Source organism: Sander lucioperca, chromosome 15 (genome assembly GCF_008315115.2).
Source record: "Sander lucioperca isolate FBNREF2018 chromosome 15, SLUC_FBN_1.2, whole genome shotgun sequence".
Taxonomy (NCBI): domain Eukaryota; kingdom Metazoa; phylum Chordata; class Actinopteri; order Perciformes; family Percidae; genus Sander; species Sander lucioperca.
Window position 1 is genome coordinate 28,708,799 of NC_050187.1, and position 18,503 is coordinate 28,727,301.

The 18,503-nt window shown below is 40.6% G+C and overlaps 1 protein-coding gene across 1 annotated transcript in view; it reads left to right on the forward strand.

The window, feature by feature from the left end:
• The first annotated feature begins 2,914 nt into the window (after positions 1-2,914).
• The window catches only part of peli1b (pellino E3 ubiquitin protein ligase 1b), a 42,489-nt gene continuing 26,900 nt past the window's right edge, over positions 2,915-18,503 (forward strand). Inside the window, exon 1 of the mRNA XM_035992658.1 lies at positions 2,915-3,328. The gene's annotated coding sequence lies outside the window, so the exon portion shown is untranslated. The remainder of the gene's footprint in view (positions 3,329-18,503) is intronic.

Here is an 18,503-nt window from a genome sequence, read left to right on the forward strand (position 1 = left end):
ATTGGTCCAGTTGTCAGGTGCAGTGTTGGGGAGGATAGGCTACTTTCAAAATGTATTCCATTACAGAATACAGAATACATGCCCACAAATGTAATTTGTAATGTATTATTCCATTACGTTACTCAATCTGAGTAACGTATTCTGAATACTTGGATTACTTCCACATTGAATTGCATTTTATAAGTGTAGGAATGCGGCCATCACATACAGCTTACTAAACAGGCCTATTCTGGTGTGTTCTTCTGTTCCAACTGGCTGAATGTGTACCTGAATAAGCAGATAGATTTTTCTATTTGTAGTCCCGAACTGCATACTACAAAAATCTAACCGCAGTCTAGAAGCTACCACGAGCTAATTTTAGCTAACGTTAGCTAGCATGTCAAACGGGGCTAGACAGTCTTTAAACGGCTCTGGGGCTAGTAAATCAGCACGTAGGAGAATGTAAAGTCGCACGATCACGCAAATAGCTCATTTTTTCGTTTTCATATTGTTTTCATATTGTTTCCATGCATTTCTGGGAAATGCATGGAGTTGCCTTAATTTATTCAGAGAGTGAATAAACTTGTGAAACAGAGTATCATCATGTAATCCATTGATTTCAACAATGTAACTGTATTCTAAATACCAACTATTTAAATTGTAACTGTAACGGAATACAATTACTCATAATTTGTATTCTGAATACGTAACGCCGGTACATGTATTCCGTTACTCCCCAACACTGGTCAGGTGCAAAACTTATGGCCAGACATTTATTTATTACAGTAATTGATCATTTGTATCTGATATTAAAATAATACTGTACTTTATTTTTACTTAGTGGCTATGTGCTTTTTGGGGGGTAAATCTTAAAACACTGACAGTGTGAGAGACTGACAGGACACATCGAAGATGCAACAAAGTTCCCCGGCTATAATCAAGCCAAGAACGTAAGGTTTATGCCGTAACCACCAGACTACCAAGTGCACCACAGGGCAGTATTTTTAGTAGAAATAAATGGTTTATCCCACTTGGTTTGTGTGTTTCACCTGTGCAGCTAACAAGTGCAAGTCAAGGTTTGGATAGTGGAGCTCTGGTTTCTGGTCAATTTTTGTGGCTATTGGCTATATTGGCTATATAAGAACTAGTAAACATGTTTCAGTGATATCTGGTGTAACATTAGGGCCATAGGTCAAGAGCATGCGATTAGTTCTTGGTGTGGATCTGGATCCATGCCTAACATTGAGAGTGTGAATATTTTGACAGCCACATATGATGGTCTTTCACTGTGTGTGTTTTAATGCAAATCCATATGTTGATGCAGATTAAACAATTCTGTTTTTGATTTTCTCTTTTTTTCTAGTTCTATTTAGATAGTAAAAACTAGAACATTCACACACAAGCAGTCTAGTAAACTATCTTTGTTTTCCCTACTTAAATAGAAGATTTTAACATAAACATGCTGAAACTCCTGCCTTTTTTGGATTAGCTAAGATTGATGAAGTTTCATCCAGATCCACATACTATTTCTTGAGTCCAGGTAATGCACATGCACTATTTTGGATGCAAACTATATATTTGAAGAAGTAAAATCAAGCAGATACACGGTATCACCTTGAACAATGTAAAGGTGGCATTTAAAACAAACTAAATTATGATTTCTAGAAAATACTAGTACCCACACATGCGTATATTCACAGCAGAAAGAAGGCATGAAGCAACACAAGCATAGAAACAACTCTACAAGGCCAGTTTCACTCCAGTTGGGTCCACCGAGGCTGAAAATGTAAGCACTCATGGTATGTCAGGTGTTTCGAATAAAAGCGAGCGTGAAAAGGCATATGAGGGAGAGATAATCACGCATGTCTGTGGACCCTGAATCTCACAGATTCACATCAAAGTTCAACATAGAGGCCATGAAGCAGACGCGCTGCTGAAGGTCTTGCTGGTGTTCAAGGTGAGTTCATGAAGCTGTTATCTGTGTGTCAACTCAAAACACTTTGTGCTTGACAGATGTGATCATTGATTTCACCCAGAGGTGGACTGCAACAAGGTATTTACTTAAGTGCTGTGGCCTTGAGATTTGAGGATGTGACCTTTGAGATAAGTGACGTTTTGTGAGACTTTATTCTTTTAGTCTATATTTTTTTTACTCTATTGGAGATATTGTACTTTTCAGTCCTCTGCATTCATCTGACAGCTGCAGTGATTACTTTGCAAATTGTGTTATTTGATTCTATTCAGAACGCTAAATAAAATGATTGATAAGAGTATAAAACCAATCCACAGTGAAGTGCAATATGTACAGACACCTGATTCATAGACCAACAATTTCTCCTGACACACAGTAATATAGGGCCATCACAACTCTATGAATGGGGTCAAGTAAATATTTTAACTTCACTGCTGATCGCCTACTTATTTACTTTAACTCAAGTCAGTTTTTTAAACTACAATGTTATGAACGATGACACAGCTACTTCTTCCTCAATTTACAGCAAACTGTGAAATTGCGTACTATACAGTAGCAGTGGTGGAAAGTAACTAAGTAGGGTATTTATTTAAGTAGCCTACTGTCTACTTATGTACAATTTCCAGGTACTTCCACGTTACTTGAATATAAACTTTAAAAAAATATGTAGGCCACTTTAAGTAGGCTAATACACTGCACTTCATGAGTAAAATTTTGTAAGCAGGACTTTCACTTGTAATAGAGTATTTTTACAGTGTGGTAATTCTACTTTTACCTAATTTAAATATCTCAATAATTCTTCCACAACTAGTAAATGCACTTACCTTACATCGCTGCATTTTGTTATTGCAACTTTTTCTTTAGCAAACGATGTGAACACAAGAAATTCCTTGAGTCATATGGCTTGCAGCGAGTAGAACTACACGTCCCTGAATCCTTTGCGGCGACGCTGTCTCCTCCTGCAGCGTATGCTCCCAGCCAGAGAACCAGGGAACCGAACGGGCAGAGCAGCTCGGCTCCGTGTTTATGTTGAGATGCTCACAACAAAGGACAGCACATCGCGGAGAGGCTGTCATTTAAAAGAAAGCACCGTGATATTTTGTCGGTGAGCATTTATAACTCATAACTCCAGGAAGAGGAGAACAAATAACACAAATTCTCATCTGCTTCCATTTTTTTACGGTTTACTTTGATTTTTTTTTTAAAAGGAAGAACCAGCCAAGAGGGGAGAAATTAGGACGAAATATCCTTTTTTTTAAGCCGGTGGAGCGTTAGCTAGCTTGCTAGCCTCAGCAAGTTGGGGGAAAGCCAGGCAGCAGCTGGTGGAGAAGCTAGCAGCACCTAAGACAACAAAAGGACCACATCATTTATATCGCAGTGAGTACATGTTTACACCTGACTTCTCTTAATAATTATAACAGCAGTTAAACACGAACGTTAGTAGGCTAATTCAGCGCTAGCCAGTGTTCCTTGTTATTATCCGTCACCTGCTTTGTCCTGCCAACGGCTCTGACACCATGAGCTGCTCGTTTATTAATGCTACTTTAACGTTACCTCATTTAGTAATGTCCATGCACTCAGCAAGGTAAGTCCTCACAGGGCTTTTATTGTGAGCGCTGCAGCTGCAGAGTGCTGATCTTTGTCAGTGTTCTGCACATACTCATGCACCTGTTTTGCCTTTATCTTAGTGGAAATCAGAAGCTTCTAGTGTGTGTGTGCAGGCTTCAGAGATGCAGGTATTAGTTTACATCACTTCCAGTCTGCATGCTGACCTGTCACAGAGACGGGTGGGGATGGGTGGAGAACATTGCCTGATAAGGAATCAAGCAAATGCACGGACTCATGCCATTACTGAAGCTTGATTGCAAGTTAATGATCCTTCCCCTCCCTTCTTTCTCTATCTTCCATTTCATTCTGTCTCTCACCCCCTTCCTACCTTTCTCTTTATTTTCCTCTCCCACCCTCCACGCTAGTCTCTCTCAGTCTTGTTCACTCTGTACTGGTAAGCGATGATGTGATAAGTGTATTGCCCATAGGGATCTCGCTGACTTCCCTTCTCTGTGTTGGAAATGTCACATGAAGACAGACCGGTATTAACTCCATCTGCTCCACCAGGATGCTCCAGGCCTTATTTCCATTGTCTGCTTGTCAAGGTGATGATTAATCAGGACTTGCAGTGGATTTCATTCTTTCAGTATGACTTTAACAAACCCAACAAGATGCATTTGTATTAGGATTTTCAAATGATAGAAGTTACCCGCACTAAGTACAAGGTATCAATGCTAGCAGGAAACCTACATTTAATACTGAAACTTTGCATCTACATATTGTCACCGCAGTCCAACATCTGCTCCATAAGAAAGACAGCTGGTTGAGTGAGACAAAGACAATGCAATTACTTTTTACCAGTTTTTTTTTTACTATTTGGTGTATATTCTGAAAGTTAAACACAGGAGAAAATTAATCCACCAAGTTTGGATAAAGGAAATTGTTAGTGTCTGTTTGAAAAGGTTATAGTGCAGAACCCATGTATTTTAAGCACTCTGTTGCAACTCTATCTCTGTTTGAGATTCATCAACTTCCTGCAAAAATAACTAGTGTATCAGGCTACACTTCATTTTTAGGATCCATGGTAAATCTAAACTGAATCTGGTGTAGAGAGCTATAGCTATAGAAGAGTCAAGTTGCAACAGTGTTACCTGCTAAAACAGTGTTGTCCTGGTATATAAAAAGGCTGAAGAATCTTTATTATATTTTTGTGCAGACTATTTCAAGTCTGCATTCTCACAGTCCTATAAATAGTGATAACTTCTTGTGTGAAGTGCTTGGGACACAGGGCTTGCATTGGGTGTGTTGCCGGCAGGCCTGAGTGTGTGTGTGTGTGTGTGTGTGTGTGTGTGCGTTTATGTGTTATCTAGCAAGGTTTAGAGTCTCAGTTTCTGGGTGGAAACCGGAGCCGACTGTGTCAGACGGGAGCGCAGAGAGAGCTCTGATGTCGTAATAGAGGCTCAGTGCTGCCCATATCCTTAGTAACCCGGTCTGTGGGGACACATAGAGGCCTCCTAGTCTCGGCCTGTGCTGGATGCTCTTATCACTGCTGTCCAGGAATTAAAAAAAAACCTCAGAACCCCAAATATCATCAATTATTTTTTTTAAATGTTTTTTATTTCAATTAAAAGCGTTGTGGTCTTGTACATGCTCAGCAAGTTGTGTGATCCAATAGGACCATGAAACACATTTAAAATATTGAAACAGAATTACAAAAGTTCTTCCTATCAGTCCAATAAGTATGGCTTATAATATAAAAAAAAGAAATTAAGTTTACTTTTGCATTTATATTCATTTTCAGGATGGGAAAAATGCTAAATCTATGCTGCAGTAGTTGCAAATTGCAGCGCAGGATTTTGTTGTCAAATATAGCTTCTATAAATCATCAATTCATGATGTCCTTCTAAATCCTAGTTGTAAGATCAAAAGACAATGACAAATGTCAGTGACAGCACACACACCACATAACACCCTCGCCACCTCATCCCACCCTTTAATGCCCCTAATATACATAGCTCTTCAGTAATTTGAGGATAGGAATGAATTACAGGCGACAAATTACTAATTTGTGAGAACAAAATAATAGTTAAAAGAAACTATCAAACATTTTAACCTTGATATTGTACTTGATATGTGCTCTGTAGACTGAGCTAAGTGTGAACTGTGTGGAAACCTACTGCACTTTGATTGCATATTGACTCGTAAATAGATGAAAGCTGTAACAATCATGCTGTTGGTGGTTAACACCTTGGTGTTGTTGAGTGAGTATGTTGGAGATTCAAACCAACATGCCCAACGGCTGTGTGTGTGTGTGTGTGTGTGTGTGTGTGTGTGTGTGTGTGTGTGTGTGTGTGTGTGTGTGTGTGTTTGCACCCTTTTAAACCTCAATGATGTTAACAGCATGGTTTTCATGAGAGGATACTTTTATTTTGTAATTGTTTGCATTTTATCTTTTTGCATGCACATGTCTATGGTGTGTAGTTTCATCAGGGAAGGCCTCTTATCTCAGTGGGGATCTGTGGGTGTAATCTTCGGCACAGCCGAGCGGCAGATTCCCCCCCCCGCTGTGTGTGAAGAGCTTGGCATTCTCCTCCCGGACGGCTTACTCTTTGCTGGGCTGGTAAACAGGCTGAAGTCATTGAAGGCATTAAACCACCACTCATTTTCCATCGTGTTGCTTGAGGCTGCCTGTGTTCGGTACAATTCTCTTATACTCTCCCTCCTGTCAGAGTCATTATCAATCAGTTTATCAGATCAGATACAGTACCTTTGCTAACTAGGCATTCAAACTGCAAGCATCTTAGGTGATCCTGTGTTCAGGGGTGTGAGGGGCTGTGTCAAAGTGTGTTCAGGCAGAGCACAAAGTGAATTTTTTCCTTTCGTTACCCGCATGAATTTGACCACTGTATTTATCCGCCCCAAACAGCCAATGTACAGATGTTAGCGGTGGCTAACTGGTAAGGTAATGTGTGTGTGTGTGTGTGTGTGTCTGTGTCTGTGTCTGTGTGCTGAGAATCTGATTGATATCACCAGGAATGTCTTTGTGTTATCTTCCTCCAATCTCTCTCCCTTTTCCTCTTGTCTCCATGTCCATAAAATGAAAACGTAAAGATGCCTTTGGGATCAGAGCATATTTGTTTCTGAAATTATAGCATTTTTAACTAGCTAAATTATTGCTAGTTGGCAATGCAATAAAAAGCTTAGACGCTTGGAAGCTTTTTTTCTCCCAAATCGCACTAGTCCAGGCAGTTGGTGTCGCCTTTGTCTTTGCATTGACTTTACGTGCAATCACGCTGCCTAAAATTCATCTCGTGTTCTTTTGGACGAACACACTATATCTCTATATCTTAGTCTCGCTTTGCCAGACCTTCCTCCACAAGCGCTGCAGAGGAGGGTCTGGCTAGTCCCCACAGCAATCCAGGATGGGAGAGAAACAGGCTCTGGTTTATTGGCATTTCTTTAATCGCAATCGTCATGGATGGCACTAAGCACTGCACGGAGCTCTGGTGCCGCTGCAAAATAGATATAAATGTTAAGTTCAAAAGTTGTTTTAGTCGTGCAACAGAAAACTCAGATTGGACAGATAGTCTAGCTAGCTGTCTGGATTTACCCTGCAGAGATCTGAGGAGCAGTTAACCGTAGTCCTCATAAATCCACCGGAGTTTAGAATGCCAACACAAAGGAAGCGTTAGGTAACGGAATTCGGGCCGGAAATAAGGATATACAGCGGAATTTCCGGCGGCAACGGGGCAATCCCGGAAGTGGAAGGTCGTGGATATAGACTACTATATCTTGACATGTGTGAAACATAAATTCAAAAGTTTCACCTTGAAAACTTTGGCAGTGTGTTGGTTGTTGTCTGTTAGCTAAAAAGGCTAGTTAGCACATCTTTATGGCGAGGCAAGAGCTTGAAAACCCTCTTGTAGCATATACTTTTTGGTAACATTGTGGCACCTCCATAGAGTCCCATTTGCTTGTCGCTCATATTATATGCAGTTAGGGCTGGGTATTGTATCATGTGATATAGTCTCGCTCTGCCAGACCTTCCTCCACAGCGCTGCGGAGGAGGGTCTGGCTAGTCCACACAGCATTCCGGGATGGGAGGAAAACATGCTCTGGTTTATTGGCATCTCTTTAAACCAATCACAATCGTCTTGGGCGGTGCTGAGAGCCGTACGGAGCCCCGGTGCCGCTGCAAAATAGCCTCGGGAAGCTATTGTACGTTGTAGTAAGCCGTGTACGTTCAAAAGTTGTTTTAGTCGTGCAACAGAAAACTCAGATTGGACAGATAGTCTAGCTAGCTGTCTGGATTTACCCTGCAGAGATCTGAGGAGCAGTTAACCGTAGTCCTCATAAATCCACCAGAGTTTAAAATGCCAACACAAAGGAAGCAGCTGGAAAAGAGTGACATCTGGCGGAATTTCATCAAAACTTCCCCAATCAAACAATACCTGCATCGATCCTTTTTGTAGCCAGATGAATGGTAAAGAGACAGGAAATTGTTCTTGGTTGATGGGATGCAACAAAAACTGCAGCATCATTACGTTTTGTGGTGTGACCGTGTAAAGGTGCTGCGTGAAATTCATCAGTAAGAAAAACATTTTCCTCCTGTTATTTTCTGGTAAAAATAAAATCCCTCCTGTAGTTCATCACACATCCACGTTATCATATGAATTATGTAAACTCAGTACAGTACAAACTGTTTATTGTAAATCCTATACATTATATAAATCTGGTCTGCTCAGAGTAATAATATGTGATGTAAGGAATGCATAATGAAAAAGAGCAAAGCACATGGGCAGAGAAGTACCTGCACAATAGCTGAATGCTGATTGTACAATGTAGTCCTTTCTCTTTCTGTTGGGTGTGTACCTTCTTCATCACACCATCTCTCTTAAAGTGCTCATATTATGCTTTTTGGCTTTTTACCTTTCCTTTATATCTTTTTTGTGCATGTAATAGGTTTACAAAGTGAAAAAGCACAAAGTCCACCCCAGAGGGACTTACCATCTCCAACAGAAAACACTGTTCACAAACTGCTCCAAACAGCTCTATTGTAGTCCAGCCTTTACTTCAGAGACAAACGTGGTCACTTTGGAACACACGTTATAATGCTCGCCTAGCTGCTAGCGTGGCACGCCCTCATACTCTGCTTCTGACTGGCTAGTAGTCCTTACCTAGCTACTGCGCATGTGCGACTCCCAACAAAGATGGAACAGAAGTGTGATGTCTCACTCTGTAGCTAAAACAGAGAGCTCAACACACAGGGTGAAAAGAGGAGCTGCAGCAATGTGCAGTACAACAAAAATATGATGTTTTCTGAAACTGAAACCATGTAAACCTATTCTGATATAACCTCTAAATACAATTATGAACCTGAAAATGAGCATAATATGAGCACTTTAATGTCGCGCTTCTGAGGAGACTATTCATCATTTATTTAAGGACCTATTTTAGTAGTATATTTATGCACAGGGGTGAGTGTGGTCACCCATTTTGTTCCATAAAAATGAAGAATATATTTCTTATTTCTCTCACTGCCTCTCTTATTTATCTTTTACGCTTATCCAGTTTGTATTTGTCTCTTTCCTCCCGTTTGCTTCTCAGTCACTGAAAGTAACACCAATGCTTCTCCCCTGCTGCCAATACCTGAGTCAGAAAAGTAAGGGAGGGGAAGAACTGAAACATAGTGAGGCTGTTCAGCTCCTTTCAAAACAAGCTGTTGGGGAGTGCACAGTCCTATTTGGCTTTGACTTTATTACTTTAACGGTAAGTCGGCTGAATTCATGAATAGAAACCTTATTTGTAAATGTTGATGTAGTTCTGGGGGGGGGGAAATGTCTCTTAATGTCAGGGATGTGCTGGCGCTAGAAGAGCTGAAACATGTTAGGGGGAAACTAATAACATTGCAATATTTTATTTTACCTTTTTGCAATAAACATTGAGAAATGGAACAAATGAAATAATGTCACCATATATGTGCAGCTCTTTACCTCTGTAGCTCGACTGGGAAAGGGTGAAAGAAAGAGAAACCAAAATAATACTTACAAGTATAAGCCCTTTCATCAACAAATCTTTTCAACAAATTTTTGTTCCTGCTTTTAATTACTGATTGTTAGAGCTGAAATTATTAGTCGATGAGTTGATAGTCAGAAAAGTAATTTGCAACTATTTTGATAATCAATTAATTGTTGAGGTCTTTCGCTTGTCCATAGCTTTTCCATTGTGATGATTTGCTGCTTTTCTCTGTTCACTGTAAACTGAATACCTTTAGGTTTTAGACTCTTAATATATGAGACATTAGAAGACTTTACCTTTGGCCATTTTAACAATTTTCACAATTTACTGACATTTTATGGACTAGATGAATTGTTTAATTCACCCCTACTCTAATGTTAGATGCAAATCCTAGAAGAAGTGTCCTTCTTGTTAACTTTCTTAAATGTATTTTTTTATGCATGCTAGATTAATCAGTCTTCCCTGAAAACAGTTGTGATTAGTGTTTTTTCCAAAACCAGATGGGCAAAAAAAACATTGCGAGTTTCATTTTATATCATGCAGTAAAATGATTGATATAGTGTACCGTGGTGGGCCAGCCTACCGTATTTTGCCTTATTATATTGTATCCTTTGACCATTGCACATACATACATTGTGGATACTGAATGGATATAGTGTTCAGCTGTAACACCAAAACAGGAACACTTCTACAATTTGGGCAAATACACCCCAAAAATTCACCCTACTTCCTGTTTTACCACCCAACTAGATTTATATTAGAGCAGGACCTCCTGACAATAATTTGTTATACCAAAGTGGCTGGTAGGGCGCTGAAATATCCAAGATAGTTATCAAGTGGTAGATGCTGGTCATTTCCTACTTTCAATGATAGTTGTTTGGCCCCTGAGAAACTTCTTTCTTATTTTTTTACCTCTCTATTGTGAGTGTGTTCAACACCTCTGCCCAGCCTCAAACCACAGCCTGTTTCACCTTAATTTCCCTTTGTATCAGCACAATCCTTCACTTTTACAAGCAAGAACTGAAAGCCCTATTGCGGTTATACATGAAATGTGAAAGTAAGGAAGTGTTTTGAGGGTGTGAGTGTGTTTGTATGATTCTCAAGATACCATCTCTATGGTTTTCTTGCTGTGTAGTTCATACAGGCTGATACATTTTGGCACCTTCTCTTTTCCACACGCACACACACTTGCAGATACATATTCATATGCACACACAGACCTGTAATTATCAAATCCCCTCTGATCATGCACGATTGCCATTTCCTGCTTCACTTTCTAACCTTCCTGTCTCAAACGATCTTGTGTGTACATCCTCACACACACAAATGTTTGAGTGTGTAACTTGTTGTGACTTCCCAAGGGAGCACTGCTGTTTCTGCGGCTGCAGTAAAAGACTGGGCAGTAGTTGCTGAAAATCCATTAAATAATTAAAGTCTGAGAGTCCTTGTGCTCAACACAGCAACAGCAGACAGTTGCTGAGATGTGAAACACAAGCAGAATTGGTAATTCTGAAATGTAATTGATTACATAACATTTGAAACAGTTGTTTATTTATTTCCAGAAATCTTGAATCTGGTTTATTTTAAAAAAAGTCCAGGAGATAGAGCCAGAAGTATGAGATAGAAGCAATGCCAAAACCCAAACTAACCCCACTGAAGCCTCAATGCTAGCAGCACCAAGCACTAGCTTGTCTCATTCGGCTGGACAAGAGGTTAATGATTACAAGCTATGACCAGTGCAGCACAATTAGGCCTACATAGACCTCTCCCTTTTCATTCCCCAGAGAAATGCAACCTTCCCAACACTGCAAGGACCCAAACAGGAACGGATGGTGAACGGAAACATGAATCGGCCTCAAGCACGCAGCTGTAGAAAACCTTTTCCCTCTGATGTTTTCTAGTTTCTGTAATATTGACCTTTAGTTTTAGGGTATGTGGGAACAAAATTGTCTGATACCACTCTTGGCATTTCATACCGCCACCCTGACTGTTTCTAACTACAGCTAGCCTCTATGTGTAATGAATTATAAAGAGCTTTTATTTTGACATAGTTTTACAGACAGTTTAGATTAAACAGTGTGTTTGAGCTTTTTTTAAAACGCAGCCACACACATGCCATCATTCACTTGTCAAATAGACATAAACTGGCAACAGGCTAAAGTGACAGAAAGCAGAACAGCTCAGAGAGAGAATATCGGCTGTGAAGAAACAAAGCTCCGTTCTGCTGTACCATGCTTCTAAGAAGGTCACATTGTATACTTGTATACGATCAGGAAATGGTGCTTGGCTGTAGAAGCACTAAGGTTTTTGTGAGAGTATGTATAATTGCTTGTCCATATGACCATACACCCACATGTGTTTAGCTATCCAGTCGGTGTACAGTACGTCCTTGTGTGCATGACTGCATGCAATTCACTTTTGTGATTGCACCAATTTCAGTTTTTGATTGTAAGTGGCGCACAGGCCTTCAAATGCTTATATGTCTACATCTCTGTGGATTTCTGTGTGCGCGAGACATTGCATGTGTTTGCATCTTGTTGCACATCTGTCAACAGAGCTGTTTGTTTTCTGTGTTCATAAGCCGGTCTGTGTTCTTCCCACTGAATCATTGATGAGATTGTAATTCGAACGCTAGCCCTCCTATTTCTTTCCCTACCTTCTGTCTTCAGTTAGCCTCCTCCCAGCGTCGCTTACAGGAAAAACCAGTAGGCTGCCCTGACAAAACACAGACAGCAGCTCTACCCTTCAAACTTAATAAAGCAACCAATACAGAAACAAACAGTTGCAGTAACTTTTCCGTTTATATTTTAAAGCACACACTAATGATCAAACTGTTATGAAAGAAACGGTTACTCACCTTTTTTGGCAGTTCATCATGCTATGATGTCCACACATTTATTCACGTATTTTCACGTATTCACGTCAAAAAATAGCAGATACTTTAAAAACAATCTTGACTCTTGACTATCAAATTAAACTGATCTATTAGTTGATCGAGAGAAGCTTTTCTAATGTCCACTTAATCATTTCAGTCAGTTATTAGGCAAAAATACCAAGAATTCACTGGTTGTGGTTTTTTAAAATTTAAATATTTGCTGGTTGTCTTAGTCGTAAATAATAGTAAGTTGAAGGATCTTTGGCTTTTGGACTTTTTGTCAAAAAAAGTTGAATACATGTTTCACTATTTTCTGACACTTTACAGACCAAATGATCAATTGATTAACCAGAAAAAATAGTTGTTGGTAGTTTCAGCCCTAAAAACTGGATTTCACTCCTCTATTAATGTCCCACTGGTTCATACTGGTTCAACAGTTTCAAAGGTTGGAAGCAACAAGGATTGCACTATGGGGAAACTGACATAACTAATTAGGGAGGAAAATGGGGGGAAAAGGCAAAAGAATAAAACACAGGACACAGTCATAGTCAAAGTCAGATGGAAACTAGCATTAGCTAACTCTGGTACAAAACATCTTTTCGTAGGATTAATGTATTTTGTACATTGTCCCTGACAAACTATATTATAAAAAAATAAAACCGATTGCTCGACTTAGAATCTTACCACCTCATCAGAGGCCTTATGTTAAATTCATTCCTTTTACTCACACAAAATGAGGTTTCAGCCACTTTTATTTTATTTTTTAATTGAAGCAGCCTAAGTTAGATTTTGGGAAGTCTGATTCACACGCATATTTCAAACGTTATTCACAAAAAAGAAATACAAAACAGGAACCATCGCCACTGTTTTTAATTCTCCTAAGAAAATTCCTAAGCTGCTTTTATTAGGCAGTAAAGCGAACAGTGGAAAGAAGGAAACTTTGGGATGACTTGACCCATTTGTTGTGAGTCAGATTCACCTCTCTTCACAGTGAAATGAGTACCCTGACATGTATTCTAGTCCTTTGAGCCTCCAAATAGGCTGACCCTGGACTCAAGTCCAGCACCTCTGGCTCAAACTGAGGACCCTGTTTTGGTGGGACTGGTCCTGCCTCCTGGATTCTTGGAGATGCCAGTCTCTAAAGCCAAGTTCAGGCCAAAGATTCGCGACGAGACGAGTTGAAACTACTTGCAACGCGTCAGTCTGCAGCGTTCTGAAACCTGCCAGTTCACAGCAATGCGACAAGACGAGACAGTGTATCATCTCCATAGCAACGACTCTTTGTACTTCCGTCCTAACTTCCGACTTCCAGGCTTTTTGTAGCTAAATATTTCATTTGTTGCGTCTAAATAAGAATGTGGATAACGTTAGTGATATTGAGATACTTTCTACAGTTACATTTCTAGTGATGAATCGGTGAAAACACGTTTTATTTCTCTGATTCACGGCTTTGTCCTAGGCGCTCCCTCTCTTCAGTCACACTCTAGCTCGCTCGACCGTACGTGCTTGCTGGCGCAAGTTGAGCCTCCGTTAACAGTTTGTAACAGAAATAAAATGGATTATGGATAATTTTATTGTAGCTGACTTTACAAGATGACTTCGCTATTGGCTGTTGAAACAGGTGACGTCCCTTACGTTCTAAAACCAGCCTCTGGAGACTTGACCGGCTGAGTCACAGGCGCCACTATCAGCCGGTTTGAGTCGAGCTGAGACGGGCCGGTTCAGACCGCTGCAACTTTTCTCTGCGACATTCTAAAACGATTTTGTTCAGGACGCCGCCAAAGGTTCCAACACCAGTCTGCCTTTTTTAGGAGTGAATAGTGTAGGTGTGGATGGTGCTGTCATGCACTAGGAAAGATCTTGTCCTTGTGCACTTAGCATACTTTGAAGTTAAAAGTGTGTATTTTTCTTAAGGGGATCGTGCCTTGGTTGACGTATGATGTTCACAGTTGAAATTGGTCACAGAGGTGTGATGTATGTTGGCTTTTCAGCAGCTTAGAACACGTTTACTGCACATTTCAGCATGTGTTGGTTTTGCTAAGCATGAGGCCCAATAGCTTTTGATGCCATCTTCACTATGTTCACATCTGCTTTCAACAACACAGCTTGGGTTTACATTCCTCACCTTGTTTCTAATGTTCACGTCCTTTTCCTGACCCGCTCCGCATATTTCATGCCTTGCTGTTTATAGCTGATGAGTGTGAGTATTGTTGTGGCAACGCTTCCTCAGGTCAAGTGTTTGGCATTGAGCCCAAGTGGATTATTCTTATCTGCCTTGTTACCGACTACTCCTTTTTTTTTTTTCCATCATAGTCACATCTATGGAAGATCCACTTTAAAGTAGCTCAGCATGGCTTAATATTGACCACCGTGTGTCTGTGTAAACTCACTCACTGTGTTGGTAACAGCACATGGGGAAGTGGTTTGCTTTGAGTACCAGTTCATACGCTCTCTCTTGTAGGCTAATAGTTACTCCAGAGAGCCCAGGCACCACAGAGTGTGCATGTCTTGTAATACGTTTCTGTGAAAAGGGTGATAAAAAAGACAGATGGGCTAAAGCTAATTCATTTTCATTTGCCATGTTAGAAGGCATGTGTGCTCTATCCTGAGTAAGCAGGTTGTTCATCACACAGTAAGTCTACTGTTTATTCACAGTTGGCAGACCCTCTCATGCAGAGCGAATTACAGTGCTGCTCAACTTTCATGATTCAGACAAACAAAACAAAATCAGACCGTTCGACCCCTGGTCCAGGCAGGGCCTTTCTGTGTGGAGTTTGCATGTTCTCCCCATGTTTGCGCTCTGGTTTCCTCCCACCATAAAGACATGCATGCTAGGTAACTAGGACTACAGTTGAAAATAAGCCGGCTGGCTAACACTGGCACAATTACAGAAAATGTTGATTAATGTGCATTGTCCTCATAAATAAATCCTCACCCTGTGAAGATATATATTTGGTGGCAGTCAAATCATCCTTTTAATTAATTAAATGGCCATAAGGTAGCCTGGCTCCGCCCTCCTACGTACTTCCGCTCAGTTTTCATTTTCCTTCAGTACTCGGTCTGGGTTTGCGCCATATTTTCGGGTTTTCTCCGGCCAGATCTTTGGTGGTCCAATCAGCGAACAGAGGGAGTGGCTGAGAACGATGACGTTGAGGTTCGGTAACCTGTGGGTGAGTTCCGTAGTAATGGCGGCGGAGAAAGATGCGAGCGAAGCCATTTGGTCCGTTGTGGCAACGCTGCCGAATATCCAGAAGTTAAAGCCCGAGCAAGAACAATCTTTGCTGAGTTTTGTTGGTGGCCATGATGTTGTGGCCCTCCTCCCCACGGGGTTCGGGAAAAGTTTGATTTTCCAGCTCGCTCCGTTAGTGGTGAAGGAGTTGGCTAGCGATGCTAAGCCGACGTCACAACCAAACGTTAGCGAACAGAGTGGCTCTGGGCAGATCCAATAGTTTTAAACTTCAACAGAGTACCCGCCTTCAAGGAAGTTAACACTTGTCAATGGAGAGTGGCCAGACTCTCTGTACAAATAAAATGTACGAGGGTCTGGTAGGACCAGGCTAGCCATAAGGCGCAGCAGGGAGAAAAATATTGACTAGACTTACTATCTTCGAATCATTCTTTATGGATTAGTTCACTAGAAACTTTTCTTTCTGTAGACAAAGTGTGAGGTGTGAGACAATTAGTTTATTAATCGATTGAGTCAACCGACAGAAAAAAATCAGCAACTATTTTAATAATAAACGATTAATGTACGGCTGCAACTAAGTATTATTTTCATCATCAAGTAATTTGATGATATTTTTTTGTTTAAGCAAATAATTGTTTTGTCTTTAAAATGTCACAATTTGGTGTTTTTCCTTAAGAAAAATAACTGAAATTATGAATCGATTATCAGAGTAGTTGCCGATTAATGTTCGGTCTGAAGACTAATCGTTTAATTGACTAAATCGTTGCGTCTATCACTTTTCTGTGATAGAAAACTGAATATCTTCAGGGTTAAGAAGAGTTTTAGTGTTTTTAGGGGTCATCTCACAGCAGGCTCATTAGGACATAAGTTAAATCGGGGGGGGGGGGGCACTGAACCCACACCTTTTTGCCTCAAGTGTTCTCTATCCTGGCTTTGTGTGTGTGTGTGTGTGTGTGTGTGTGTGTGTGTCCGTCCACTGTTATTTCTTCCTTCCTCTCATACAATGTGTCATGGGGCTCGTGTGATTCTGGCACAAAGTATGTTTCCATCCATCTTGGTGGAAATATTGGACTACACGCACGCACGCAAGCACGCATGCATGCACGCACGCACGTGGGTGCGCACACACGCTGGAGAACACCTCCAGGGACCATTGAACATGAGAGGTGTGTGCCTGCCTGTGAGTGGGTAGGGAATTGGGACTTGGTGTGTGCATCGACACGCTGACTCTAAATCATTTTTGAGCAGACCGGCTACAGGCATGTCTATGGCTAGACAGAAATGTTCCTATGTCTTTGCCCCAGTATGTGTTTTGGAAAATATCAAAATCGAAAATATAAACCATGAATAAACTCACATACATGAAACACTAAAATATTTTATTTCTACTGTCTAAGATACCACTCAGCAGTAACTCATGTCAGGAGTTCACACTCTGGTTTGTATTGATAATGCAATCTTATCTGTCTGTGTACACCCAGCTGAGCTTCAGGATATTCAATTCATGCTACATTAATTTTCTAAAATGTTGCATCAGCAGTGATTTTCTCTGTTGGTTTTATAGTTCCTCTGGATGGAAATGCTTTATGTGTACCAGTACATTGTGGGTTTATTTTGAGATAGTAGTTTGGAGTTTTTGTTTAAATAGAAATAAAAATCTGCTACAGCCAGCTACAGAGAGATGAAAAGATGATGGGCTAGTTACAGTTGCATCGCAGCACACAACCAATCAAACTAGGGATGCACGATGATATCGGCACGACATCGGTATCGGCCGATAAAAGCTTAAAATGATCATCATCGGCATTGGCAGATATGAGTATTTCTGCCGATAAGCCTTGCCGATAGGGTGGCTTGTTTACTATGCGCACATGACGACCGTGAACGTAGCATGAGTACCAGCAACTTAAACTTCCAACATGTCGGCTGTGTGGAGGTATTTTGAGATATGTAAAGCAGATAACAAACTTGCTATTTGCAGTACTTGTAAAGCACAAGTGATGCGAGGAGGTGTAAATCAACACTCGTTCAACACTACAAATATGATTACACATCTCTAGAACCGTCATCCTAAGCAGCATCGAGACTTTGAAAAGTAAGAAGGAAAAAACACTGGCAAAAACCCATCAGCAGCCTCTACTTCAGTCCTTTGACAAAGCTAGAAAATACAGCAGCGACCACCCTAAGGTAAAAGAGCTTAACGACAAAATCATTGAATGTATTGCTCTTGATAACCAGCCGTTTAGCGTGGTGGAGCCACGGTATGCTATGCCTAGCCGGCACTACTTTTCTGGTGTGGCCTTACCTGAACTCCAGAGTGTTGTCGCCAGGCACATTGAAAAGCTCCTCACCGGCGCTTGTCACATTAGCTTTACCACAGACATTTGGACATCAAGCGTGAGTCCTGTTAGCATGTTGAGCCTCACTGCCCAGTGGATAGACGAAGACTTCCCCCTTAAAAAAGCTGTCCGACCTACACTCACAGGAATGCTCTGGTTCTCACACAGCAGCTGTAATTGCATCTGCATTTGATAATATGTTTGTGAAATGGAAAATAGAAAGAGAACGAGTGCATGTGGTGCTACGTGTTGACAGTGAACGGCCGTTTAGCGTTGCCTCTGATGTAAGGCATTTGGCAGACCTGTTCAAGTTGGAGATGATGTACATTTTTTATTTGAAAATGTATTTTTATTTATTTTACTCCTAAGGACTGACGTTTGAAGTCTCAACTTAAAAATAAAATGTGGCACTGGCATATCATTTATTCTCCTCCAAGTGAAATAATTTAACTATTTTTCAGGGTGAATGTCTGTCTACATTTGTAAAATTATACATTTATGGTAGAATCAAATGTTGTTTGTCTTGTGTATTGCCTTATCTACAACACATGAGTGTAATAAGGTAAAGGTAGTACAGAAGAGATA